Here is a 13,710-nt window from a genome sequence, read left to right as displayed (position 1 = left end):
AGACGTGGATTGACCGGGTTATGCATTGTGTTTCATCGGTCTCGTTTTCTGTTCTTATAAATGGGGCACCTTTAGGGGAGTTTATTCCTACTCGGGGTATTCGGCAAGGTGATCTGAAAGTGCAGCTGGTACTCAAGAAGGGGGGGGGGGTTGAATTGAGTACAGGGCAGTGTTAAGAATTATTGGATTTTCTTCTCTATTTATGTAGGGGGACCAGGTGATGAACTGGTCCTGCAGCGGAAACAGAAAATTCAATAAATAATCAACACAAAGATTTAACGAGGTTCAGCTCAACTCTGAGCCTACGTCCTCCACTACCCTAATTACTTTTATTAATCAACTCTGAAAAACAAAAGCAATTACAAATGATCACACTCGTGATCCCCACACCTAACTCTAGGTGTCACTTCGCACTTGAACTCACAAGCACTTGCACTCACACTCGTAAATGCTACCCAATCACTAACCTCTTAGTGATTCAATACAAACCCTTTGTTTCCCTCTAAATGCTTCCTACTCAAAGCTTACAAGAGATAATTACAAAACAATCCTTACTGTGTGCATAAATAATTTGTAAGAGATGAACTAACTATTTCCCTTAGAGTGTATTTCGAGCTTTCAAAGATGGAGAAGTTTTTCAGAAAAGCTCACTCGAAATTCTGATCGAGTTTATGCTTTTATAAGGTTGGGAGATGAATTCTTTCGTGATCTTTTCAGATCATAACTTAGGTAAATAGAATATCTTTTATTTTGTAAATAAGAGATATTCTAAGATATTATTCTACTTTCCATAAATGGGTAGAATAATATATTCTAAGTTATATGCGAAATAATTCATCTCCAACTCTGCATAAACTGAATCAATTAGTTTAGTAAATATTCTCTAAGGATAGGAAATATATATTCCAGAAAATATTTACTGAACTAATGTCCAGGTTCATGAAACAAGCTACGAAGCAGCTGTTTCCCAACCTGTTAGTGTCCTAGAGATCAGGTCAACTTTTCCTGATCTCTACAACACTAAATATTCTAAGTAAGGGATACAGATAGCTCACGTACAAACATCCATGCACACTTAACATTATAAAGACTACAAAGATCAACTATCCTAATCTGAGAGACTTCATAATCTTCAAGTCTTGACAGCCTTCCTTGATAGAACATTCTGATACAGATTTCTTGAATGCTTTGATTCAAAAGAACTTCATATTGCCTCAAGTACTTGGGATAGCTGTTCCTGTTCAAAATGTCAGTTGATATAATATAAAACCAACAAGAACCAGCTAGTCAGCTGTTTGTCATCACTCAAAACCTTAAGTGACTCAACAAATTCCCCCTTTTTGATGATGACAAACACTTTGAAGTTTCCTGCACCTGCACGTTAGTGAGAAACAGCAAAGTAAAGAAAGTTCTAATCTACACTTAAGAAGACAAGACTTTCTACTAGACTTTCTACACAGGGGATATCTTGTGTAAAAGACTTATGACACTGATGACTGACCAGGATAGCCATCTTCATTTAAAAGAAACAACTTGTTTTTGGATTTTTGAAAAAAGACACTGAAACAGTTAGTTAATCTAACTGTTCTCTCTATTTTAACTTGTTTTTGTGATTATCTGACTCAAGGAAATAAAAGACTCAATCTAATTGTCTAACAAGGCCTTTTCAGAAACTTCAACCTGCTTTTCCCCCTTTTGGCATCATTAAAAAGCATTCAAAAAATAGAATTGCACACCAAAATATCGCAAGTAAGCCAAAAATCAGTAGTTTCAACCACTGATCAATCTCAATGCTGCAGGTTAGCACAAACAGGTTATTCAATCACATGAAACAGAAAAAGCTTAAAACTGTTCAGGATTACACACCAGAAGGTTAGAAACATAATAGAAACCACACTGCATGAAAAACAGTCTAGCAATGTGGGGGAACAGCAAATATTATGGCAGTTAATGGAAGGGGAGGGGGAGACTGAAGTGATCATTCATCATCATCTTCATCCTCTTCTTCATCCTCTGGGTTGATCTCCTCCTCGAAGTCAGAACCTTCCTCAGCTGTCTTTTCTTCTTCCTTCTTCTCCTTTTCCTCTGTCTCTTCTTCTTCTTCCTCATCAGATTCATTTTCCTCTTCTTCAGAACCTTCTCCTTTTTCAGCATCAGGACCCTTCTCACTGGAGGATTCCTCATCATCCGTCTCAATGATCCTACAGTGTGTAGAGTCAAACTGCATCCCAGACTCTGGGGTCAACAGGTGATCAATCACCCTGCAAATAGTGAGGAATTTCCTGTTGTTCATAAGCTTATCAAGCTTCCTTTCTTCTTCAGCCTGCACTAGACTGGCAGCCAACTTTATGATCCTCTCATCCTGCCTTTCCAACTTGGCAAGAAGCATTGCCACATCCTCAGGAGTGATTTCCTCCTGGTTCCCTGCATCCCTTGGGCTACTTTCTTGACCTACAAAAGTCAGCCTCTTTCCAGAGTAGTCAATCTTCTTCTGAGTGAGTATTTTCTTGGAGAACAACTGAAGACTCACCACCTCACCAGAAAAAGAAAACTTGGGATTCTGCTCCTTGATGATTTTGCAGATAAAGGAACCATAAGGCAGGGAGTTGTGGGATGAAGCATGGCAGTACAACATGTGCTCCATCATTAGAGCAGGCAGATTAACCTTAACCTTTTTCAGGATCAGATAGATCAGGACCATGTCCATGATCCTAACAGTACCTCTGCCTTGACCCTTGGGCAGAAAGACCTTCAAACACATGGAGTGCAGAACCAACATAATTGCCTCCCTAAAGTCACTAGGGGAACCAGCTTCTTTCTTCTTTCCAAACAAAAACTGAGTAACCTCCTCAGGTGTTACTCCTCCCATTAGGGGCCACCCATCACTGCTATATCTACCAAAACCATCTCTAGGTATACCCAGCAACTCAGATAAAACAGACTCAGAAACATGTACAATACTACCAGAAACAGTTGATGCCACAGACATATCAATGTTTTGCTTTAGATTAACAAAGAACTGACGAACAGGACCAACAAAAGCATCATTTAAATCATTAAACAGAGACATCCATCCTTGGAACTCAAGAAGTTCCTTAACTTGACTCAAAGCAGGAATATCAAAATATTCATTCTCAACACCACAACAAGATAACACAGTCCTAGAACTTAAAGAAGTTGCACCAGTACTGGGGTTAACAGGTTGTTTACCTTTAGCAGCCTTGGAGATACGGGAAACAGATGATGTTGCTTTCCTTTTCTCTCCTCTCTTAGGCTCAGATGGTGTAGTCTCCTTCTCTTCTGAGCCCTTAATGACCTTTGAAGCAGCCCTAGTCTGCCTTTTCCTTACAGAGCCAGTAGTGGTACCAGCAACCACCTTGGTCACCACTACATCTAGATCCTCCTCCATCTTCTTGTCCTCCTTCTCCTCATCCAATCCTTCATCAGCCACTTCCTCTAACTGTTTTTCAAGTTTCTTGGCTATCTTTTTAACAGGTTCCCCCTCAGAAGGTGATTTGGGGTTTGAAGAAACGGTTTCAGTTATTTGAGTGAGGGTTTCGATGGATTTCTCTTTTGGGGCCTTTTTGGATTTGGATTTTTGTGGAGAAGGGTTTAAAGTTTTAGTCTTTGATGGTGAAGCAGGTTTTTCCTTCAAGACATTCTCTTTTGAAGGAGTTTGTCTCAAGGGAACGGCCTTGATGGGTTCAGTTTCAGAGGGGTTGATTTCTGGTGTTGCTTGTGAAGGAGTCTGCTCAGAGACGTTCATAAGAACATCCTTGATTGTTTCTTGAGATTTTGACGAGGGGGAACTAGCCAAACTTGCTTTGGAACCTCCTTTCCTTCCTCCTTTCCTTCCAGTTCCAGCCTTTCTCACCATTGTTGCTTGTCTAAGCTTCGAAGAATTGATCTTGTGTAGAGAGAGAAATTGAGAATTTTTGATGAATGATGAATAATCACGGAGTAAAGAAAGGGAAGCAAATATATAGCAAGAGGAATTATAGAGACAATCAGAAATAAAATCAGAGGATCAGAAGATATTTGGAAGTTATTTTAATTTGGAAACAACTTCCATAAATGAACAACTGCCCATAATTGCAACTGTCAGAACAAATTGCCGTTGGAGGAAAATAACTGCCATATTTTAAAGATTTTAAAATCAAATAAGAATATAAAAAATATTTTCTCACAGTTTAATTTGAAATTAATTTCAAAATTAATCCGTTTGTATTTGCTGCTGTTTCCTCTGCTGGTAGGGTTACTGAAACAGTTGCTTATCTGTTCAATATGGCCTTCAATACTGAAAGTGATTAGCTGCAATATTGCTCACATAGAGATAAGCAATTAACATTGAGATAATAGACAGATTGCAAAGGTATGATGCACGCACACATTTAAAGAATACTTAATTAGCCAATCATTGGGGAAAACAGCTGAGAGAGGTCTCTTAGTTTGACCTAGTCAGACCTAACATGACTCTAAACTTGCAGAAAGACTCTTTACCCAATGGCTTAGTGAAGATATCTGCAATTTGTTCTTCACTGTTGCAAAAACTCAGCTCTACAAGACCTTTCTCAACATTATCTCTTAGGAAATGATGTCTTATCTCAATATGCTTTGTCCTGGAATGCTGCACAGGATTCTTAGAAATGTTAATAGCACTTGTATTATCACATAAAATAGGTACATTTTCATAGAAAATACCAAAATCTTTCAACTGGTTCCTTATCCACAACAGCTGGGAGCAGCAAGCTGCAGCAGCTATGTATTCAGATTCTGCTGTGGATAAAGCAACAGAATTTTGTTTCTTTGATCCCCATGAAATCAAGCAGGGACCTAAGAAATGTGCCATACCAGCTGTGCTCTTTCTGTCTACTAGGAATCCAGCATAATCTGCATCTGTGTATCCTAATAGTTCAATTGAACCACCTTTGGGGTACCACAAGTACAGATCATCTGTTCCTACTAAGTATCTAAATATTCTCTTGACAGCCTTTAGGTGAGATTCTTTGGGATTGCTTTGAAAACGTGCACACAATCCCACAGAAAACACTATATCTGGCCTACTAGCTGTCAAGTAGAGAAGAGAACCAATCATACCTCTAAACAGTGTAGCTTCCACACTCTCTCCTTTATCATCACTGTCTAGCTTTGCATTTGTAGGTATTGGAGTTGCATATGATTTACTGTCTTGCAATCCATACCTCTTGATTAGTTCCTTTAGATACTTCTGTTGATGTATCATGATCCCATCAACTGTTTGCTTGATCTGCAATCCTAGGAAGAATCCCAGTTCTCCCATCATGCTCATCTCAAATTCACTTTGCATCAGATCTGCAAACTCACTACACAAAATTTGATTAGTAGCACCAAATATTATATCATCTACATATATCTGTACTACAATCAAATCAAAATTCCTGGTTTTGATAAAGAGGGTCTTATCAACCGTTCCTCTTCTATAGTCATGTTCCATCAGAAAGTTGGACAGCCTTTCATACCAAGCTCTAGGAGCTTGTTTAAGACCATAGAGTGCCTTGTCCAGCTTATATACATGATTTGGGAATTGACTATCAGCAAAGCCAGGGGGCTGCTCAACATATACTTCTTCTTTCAAATAACCATTAAGAAATGCTGTCTTAACATCCATTTGAAAGAGCTTAATGTTCTTATGAGCAGCAAAGGCAATCAAGATCCTTATTGCCTCAAGTCTAGCTACTGGGGCAAAGGTTTCATCATAATCAATGCCTTCTTGCTGATTATAACCTTGCACGACCAGTCTAGCTTTGTTTCTGACTATAGTACCCAGATCATCCAATTTGTTTCTGAAGACCCACCTGGTACCTATGACTGACCTGTTCTCAGGTCTTGGCTCAAGATGCCACACTTTATTTCTTTCAAATTGATTTAATTCATCTTGCATAGCCAAAACCCAATCAGGATCTTTTAAAGCCATCTTGTAGTCAGTTGGTTCTATATTAGATAAAAATGAGAAAAATGCACAAAAGTTTTCATAAACTGCTCTCCTAGTCTGAATGCCTTTACTGATATCACTCAGAATTTGTTCAGTAGGATGAGAAGATTTATATTTAAAAATGCTAGATCTAGGTGCATTCTCATTTAATCCATCAGAACCATCATGCATCCCTGGTTCATTTGTGCCATCGAATTGGTTTTGCACAGATGGACCAGTATGCTGAGATGTTCCCCCTACCTCCCTTACCTGGGTGGAAAACTTGTCCTGAAAGTTTTCTGTTCCCCCTGAGGTGTTGCTTTCTCCATTTACTTGGGGGCCTTCATCTCCATCCTCATGAGTATCCACTTATTGAGGATCTCCTTCATTGTGACCAAGTCCTTCACCAGCAGCATCTGGTGAACCAGTATGTGAACCTGGTTTTTCTAAGGAAACATCAGTTGATTCTCCTGTAAAATACAAAAGTCCTATCTCATCTAAGTCATCAACCTGCACATTCTCACAACACATATTAAATTCATCAAAGACTACATGAACACTTTCTTCAACACACAAAGTTTTCTTATTGAATACTTTATATGCCTTACTGTGAGAAGAATAACCAAGGAAAACAGCTTCATCACTTCTTGGATCAAATTTATCCAAGCTGTTCTTACCATTATTATGCACATAACACTTACAACCAAAGGTTCTGAAGTATGCTATGTTTGGTTTCCTTCCTCTAAGAAGTTCGTATGGAGTCTTCTTCATTTGAGGCCTTAACATCAACCTATTTAACATGTGACAAGCTGTATTTACAGCTTCTGCCCAAAAGGACTTGGGGAGACAACTCTCAATGAGCATTGTTCTTGCCATTTCTTCCAAAGTCCTGTTCTTCCTCTCAACTACTCCATTTTGTTGAGGAGTTCTTGGGGCAGAGAAATTGTGAGAAACTCCATGTTCCCTGCAGAACTCTATGAAGCTAGAGTTATCAAACTCTGATCCATGATCAGATCTTATGGCAGCCAGTTGATGATTGATCTTGTTCTGAACCTGCTTTACTAATACAATAAACTCATCAAAAGTTTCATCTTTAGAAGACAGAAATAGAGTCCATGTGTATCTGGAATAATCATCAACAATGACACACACATATCTAGAACCATTTCTACTTTGGACTCTCATGGGTCCACATAAATCAATATGAATAAGTTCTAGAGGTCTGCTGGTACTGATAGTTTTCTTTGGCTTAAAAAAGGATTTGACCTGTTTCCCTTTAGCACATTCTTCACAAACTCTATCTGCTTCAAACTTGATGTTAGGCAGGCCTATCACCAATTCTTGAGACCTGAGTTTGTTAAGAAGTCTAAAGCTGACATGTCCCATCCTTTTATGCCAAAGCCACTGGTCCCTATCAGAAACAGCACTCAAACAGATGGACTTGTTCTCAGGGATTTGGTTTAAATAAGTAATGTAAACGTTTTCATGTCTGAATCCCTGGCAGACAAGTTCATTTGTTTGCAAATTCACTATGTGACAAAGGTTGTCTTTGAACTCAACTTTATTACCTTTATCACATAATTGTGAAATACTCAAGAGATTATGTTGTAAACCATCAACATAATATACATCACTAATAGCATGGGAAAGTGACTTACCAACCTTACCAATTCCAAGAATGGTACCTTTGCTGTTATCACCAAAAGTCACCTTTCCCCCTTCATGAGCTGTAAGTGAGAGAAACTGTTTCCTATCCCCAGACATGTGTCTTGAGCAGCCACTGTCCAAATACCAGTAGGTATTGTCTCTCACTTCAGCCTGCACAGGAAAAATTTAAACATTAGTTTTAGGAACCCAAATCTTTTTGGGTCCCTTTCCAACAACAGATTCAAGCAAGTCTTTTCTAACCCAAATCTGTTTAACATTTTTCTCATTTTTATCCAATCTACTTTTCCTGTCTTTACACTCATATTTCTTATGGCCATTCTTGCCACAATGATAGCACACATGCATGTCTTTTGCTAAGACATACTTACCTTTCTTATACTCCTGTAACCATGTAGTATCTCTGGGAGACCAGTTCCTCCTGTTTCCCTTCCCAGTATAACCAAGTCCCCTTCTACCACTGTTTCCAGCAGTTAAGGTTAACTGGTTCAATGAGTTTTGGGATTGGAGGACTTTATCCATTCTCTTCTTAAATTCTATGAACTCTCTGTCCTTTAAATTCATTTTCTCATGCAGGGATAAATTCTGGTCAACAACTATCTCAAAGTCAAGCTTAGCTCTTTCAAGCTCAGCTTGCAATTTTGAAATACTTGAATCATGCAAAACTACAGGATCACATGAATTAGTCTTTCTAAGCTGGGCTAACTCAACCTGCAAGCTACAAATTTTAGTTTCACATTCATCATGCATATTACTAGAAACAGTTTCAGAACCAGTACTTTTGCTGTCCTTAACTAGGACATATGCTTTATATAGTTTCTCTACATCATCAACTAACAAGTTGAATCCTTCTAACAGTTTAGACCTATTCAGAGCACTTGCCCTAGATTTTATACTATCAAAGTCGTACAAGTCATCATCACTATAATCAAGCACGTTAATGACACAACTTGTAAACTGTTTCTCACATTCATCATCACTGTCATCACACAAACCCATATCAGTTTTTATTCTCTGAATTTCAAGTTTGCTTTGATCTAAAGCAATCTCTAGTTCAGCTACTTCCTGCTTCAAGTTAGCACAGACACTTTCCAACAAATCACAACTTGAATTAGCAATATCATATTCTTTAGACTTTTCTTTAAACTTTCTCTTAAAATCATGATAAGCAATTCCAAGTTCTAAACATTGATCTAAAGCACTACTAGCACATTCCATCAAGTTTTCTCTATCATAAAAGAGCATATCCTTTTTGATCTGATCAATGTTTACCTGATGTTGATCCAAGGGGTGCTTCTTTGCCATGAGGCAGTGGACATCTGAGCTGGTTCCTCTGCTGTACCTGCTATCTTCTTCTGAACTTTGATTCAGTATTGCTGTCATACATACATCTGACTGACTTGAATCATCTCCCTCTTCATCACTGTCTGTATCTCCCCAGACAGCAGCAACCATGGCCTTTTTGTAGGCCATCTTGTCTGCTTCCTTGGACTGGTTGTCCTTCCATTGAGGACAAATCTTCACAAGGTGTCCCTTCTCACCACACTTAAAGCATCCTGTTGCAGAGAAATTGTTAGATTTTTTATTTGATGCATTATTAAACTTACCCTTGATGAATTTTCCCTTCTGGTTTCTGAAACTTCTTTCAAACCTTCTAGCCATCATTCCTATTTCATCATCCTCATCTTCGACTGTTCCCTTTAGTGCAATTCCTTTTGCTGGTACCTTCTCTGACTTAGATCCAACCAGCATTTCATGGGTCATGAGGGAACCTATCAGCTGTTCAACTGATAGAATTGAAAGATCCTTTGCCTCATAAATGGCTGTAACCTTGGGAGTCCATTCACCTGTCAAACTTCTCAAAATCTTTCTAACAAGATCTTCATCAGTAAAGCTTTTACCAAGAGATTTTAAATCATTTACAATAGTCATGAATCTACCAAAACAAGTATTAATATCTTCATCCTTAAACATATTAAAAGATTCATATTTTGACATAAGTAAATCAATTTTAGACCTTTTTACCTCACTGGTACCCTCAAAGGCAAGTTCAAGGGTATCCCAGATCTCCTTGGCAGTGGTGCATGCTGAGATCCTGTTTGTCTCATTCTCAGCAATGGCCTGTTGCAGTATTGACATAGCCTTAGCATTTTTCTCCAGCTTTTTGTAATCAGTGGAGATGTATTCATCTTCAGTCTTTGGGACTAGCTTCCCTTCTGGATCAGACTTCTCAATGGTCAAGGGACCATTCTTAACAACCAACCAGCATTCATAATCAATGCCAATGATGATATTCTTGATTCTGTTCTTCCACCATGCATAGTTCTTCCCATTGAACTTTGGTGTCTTGTTGTCATATCCCATAGCATTCATTTCCTGAGTACTCATGATCTACTTCTCTAGGTGTTACCCTTACAAGAAGTCGAGGCTCTGATACCAATTGAAAGTGCAGCTGGTACTCAAGAAGGGGGGGGGGGTTGAATTGAGTACAGGGCAGTGTTAAGAATTATTGGATTTTCTTCTCTATTTATGTAGGGGGACCAGGTGATGAACTGGTCCTGCAGCGGAAACAGAAAATTCAATAAATAATCAACACAAAGATTTAACGAGGTTCAGCTCAACTCTGAGCCTACGTCCTCCACTACCCTAATTACTTTTATTAATCAACTCTGAAAAACAAAAGCAATTACAAATGATCACACTCGTGATCCCCACACCTAACTATAGGTGTCACTTCGCACTTGAACTCACAAGCACTTGCACTCACACTCGTAAATGCTACCCAATCACTAACCTCTTAGTGATTCAATACAAACCCTTTGTTTCCCTCTAAATGCTTCCTACTCAAAGCTTACAAGAGATAATTACAAAACAATCCTTACTGTGTGCATAAATAATTTGTAAGAGATGAACTAACTATTTCCCTTAGAGTGTATTTCGAGCTTTCAAAGATGGAGAAGTTTTTCAGAAAAGCTCACTCGAAATTCTGATCGAGTTTATGCTTTTATAAGGTTGGGAGATGAATTCTTTCGTGATCTTTTCAGATCATAACTTAGGTAAATAGAATATCTTTTATTTTGTAAATAAGAGATATTCTAAGATATTATTCTACTTTCCATAAATGGGTAGAATAATATATTCTAAGTTATATGCGAAATAATTCATCTCCAACTCTGCATAAACTGAATCAATTAGTTTAGTAAATATTCTCTAAGGATAGGAAATATATATTCCAGAAAATATTTACTGAACTAATGTCCAGGTTCATGAAACAAGCTACGAAGCAGCTGTTTCCCAACCTGTTAGTGTCCTAGAGATCAGGTCAACTTTTCCTGATCTCTACAACACTAAATATTCTAAGTAAGGGATACAGATAGCTCACGTACAAACATCCATGCACACTTAACATTATAAAGACTACAAAGATCAACTATCCTAATCTGAGAGACTTCATAATCTTCAAGTCTTGACAGCCTTCCTTGATAGAACATTCTGATACAGATTTCTTGAATGCTTTGATTCAAAAGAACTTCATATTGCCTCAAGTACTTGGGATAGCTGTTCCTGTTCAAAATGTCAGTTGATATAATATAAAACCAACAAGAACCAGCTAGTCAGCTGTTTGTCATCACTCAAAACCTTAAGTGACTCAACATGATCCTCTATCCCCGTATTTATTTATATTATCTGCCGAGGCTTTGTCTGGTTTGTTGAATAAAGTAGTAGAGCAGGGTGGATTACATGGGATAAGAGTGGCGCCGCTAGCTCCGTCTATTTCTCATTTGCTTTTTACTGATGATAATATTATTTTCTCTAAGGCGAGTGTGGAGGAAGTGGATACTATTAGAGATATTTTGAAAATTTATGAATCGGCTTCGGGGCAAATGGTGAATTTTGATAAGACTACTGTGAGCTTTAGTAAGGGTGTGACGGAGGAGAGACGGGTGGCTCTTACGGGTCACTTAGGAGTTAAGGTGGTCGATATTCATGATAAACATCTAGGACTACCGACGGTTATTGGGAGGTCAAAGAGGGTGATAACGAAGGGTGTTAGGGAGAAGTTATGTAAGAGATTGCAGGGTTGGAAGGGGGGATTTCTTTCTAAGGCGGGTAGGGAAGTCTTGATTGAGGCCGTGGCCCAATCTATCCCTACCTACGCGATGAGTGTGTTTAAATTTCCCTCCTCCTTTTGTGATGAATTGCGATCTTTGGTGGCAAATTTTTGGTTGGGACAAAAGCAAGGGGAACGAAAAATCCATTGGCTGGCTTGGAAGAAACTTTGTGAACCAAAAGCTGCGGGGGGCCTCAGGTTCCGTGACTTTAAGATGTTTAATGCGACCCTCTTGGTAAAACAGGCTTAGAGACTTATGCAATTTCCGGAGAGTCTTGTGGCTTGTGTTCTTAAGGCTAGATACTTTGTGCATGGAGGGTTTTTAGATGCGAAACTTGGGAACAATCCGAGCTAATCTTGGCGCGGCATTTGGGGCATTAAATGGGTTATCAACCGTGGGGTTAGATGGAGGGTGGGTGATGGACTGAACATCTCTGTTTGGTATAGTCCTTGGATCCCAGGCACTCAAACAAAAAAGATTATTTTGCCAAGGGGTAGTGCTCCGGAAGACTTAAAGGTATGTGATTTGATTCACCTCCCTACAGCTAGGTGGAATGTAAGCCGTATTAACGAACTCTTTCTCCCCTTTGAAAGAGAGCGTATACTAAGCATTCCTATTAGCTTTCGCCTCCCAGAAGATTCATGGTGCTGGGATCTTGAGAAGAACGGTGAATACTCAGTTCGGTCGGCATACCGAGCTATTTTTGGGGATTTGGAGGACAACTCGCTGTCATCGTCCTCTCATTCTTCCAATGTGTGGAAAAAGGTATGGCATGCTGCCACTCTTCCCCGAATTAAATTGTTTTTTTGGCGTGCTTGTTGTGGTGCGCATCCTACAGCTAGGGGACTGCACAGAAGAGTGCAAAGTATTTCACCTGTTTGTTCTTTTTGTGGAGTCGAGGAGGAATCGGAGCTACATTGCTTAAGGGATTGTGTCCTTCCCCATTTAATCTGGGATGCTAGTGGTTTTGATATGGAACTGCAGGGATCTTATAAATCGTTTGGAGATATGGATTTGTCCTATTTAGATCGCTTGCCAAGCAAAGATCATGGCAGATTTATGACTATTTTTTGGTGTATCTAGAATGCACGAAACAAATGGATGTTCGAAGGAGAGCAATGTGACCCGTGTAGTGTGATTAAATACATTGAGAAGCTGATGTGCGAGTGTAGGGAATAATTTCAAGCGTTAACCCCTAGCTTGAACCCCACTGTGATCATACACTAAAGTACGGTGACGTCCAAAAGGGAAGAAGATAGAGCAAAAGAGTCGCCAACAAGTTTTAGGAACTTGTAAACCGTTCACAGGGGGAAGGTTACACCCCTTAACGATCCAAGAGATCGTCAACTCCATAAGGTCTTGAACCAAATAAGGGTTCTAAAAGAGATTGAACCTGCCCTAATAATAGGCCTCTACTTTATTCTGATCGTATTCATGTGCGCTTTCTGACTTACATACAATCAATAGGATTACCCTAAATCTGTTTATCTATGTTGGTTGAATATTAATGCACAAACAAATCTATTATTGGTGATCACTTGAAATATAATCACATTAACCCTAACAAGATTATTAATTATCTTATTAAGCGTGATTACAAGTACCAATTCCCTTTAAACACGCATAAAAGGTGTGATCAAGCAATAACAATAAATATATATCAAGCAACATAATAATAATAATAATAATAATAATAATAATAATAATAATAATAATAATAATAATAATAATAATAATAATAATAATAATAATAATAATAATAATAATAATAATAATAATAATAATCATAATAAAAAATTAAAATAATCATGAGCATAAATTATAACAATTATAATCATAATTAACATAATCATGTTAAAGCATAATAATAATAGCAAGATCCTAGGCATGATACTAACAAGATTAATAAAAAACTCTAGCATGTCACTAAGCAATAAAAATCAAATCTTTACCCTAACATGATACTAACAATCATAAACATTA

The sequence above is a fragment of the Chenopodium album genome, chromosome 8, assembly GCF_948465745.1.
Source record: "Chenopodium album chromosome 8, dcCheAlbu1.1, whole genome shotgun sequence".
In the NCBI taxonomy this organism is placed as follows: domain Eukaryota; kingdom Viridiplantae; phylum Streptophyta; class Magnoliopsida; order Caryophyllales; family Amaranthaceae; genus Chenopodium; species Chenopodium album.
This window is presented reverse-complemented; position numbering follows the sequence as displayed.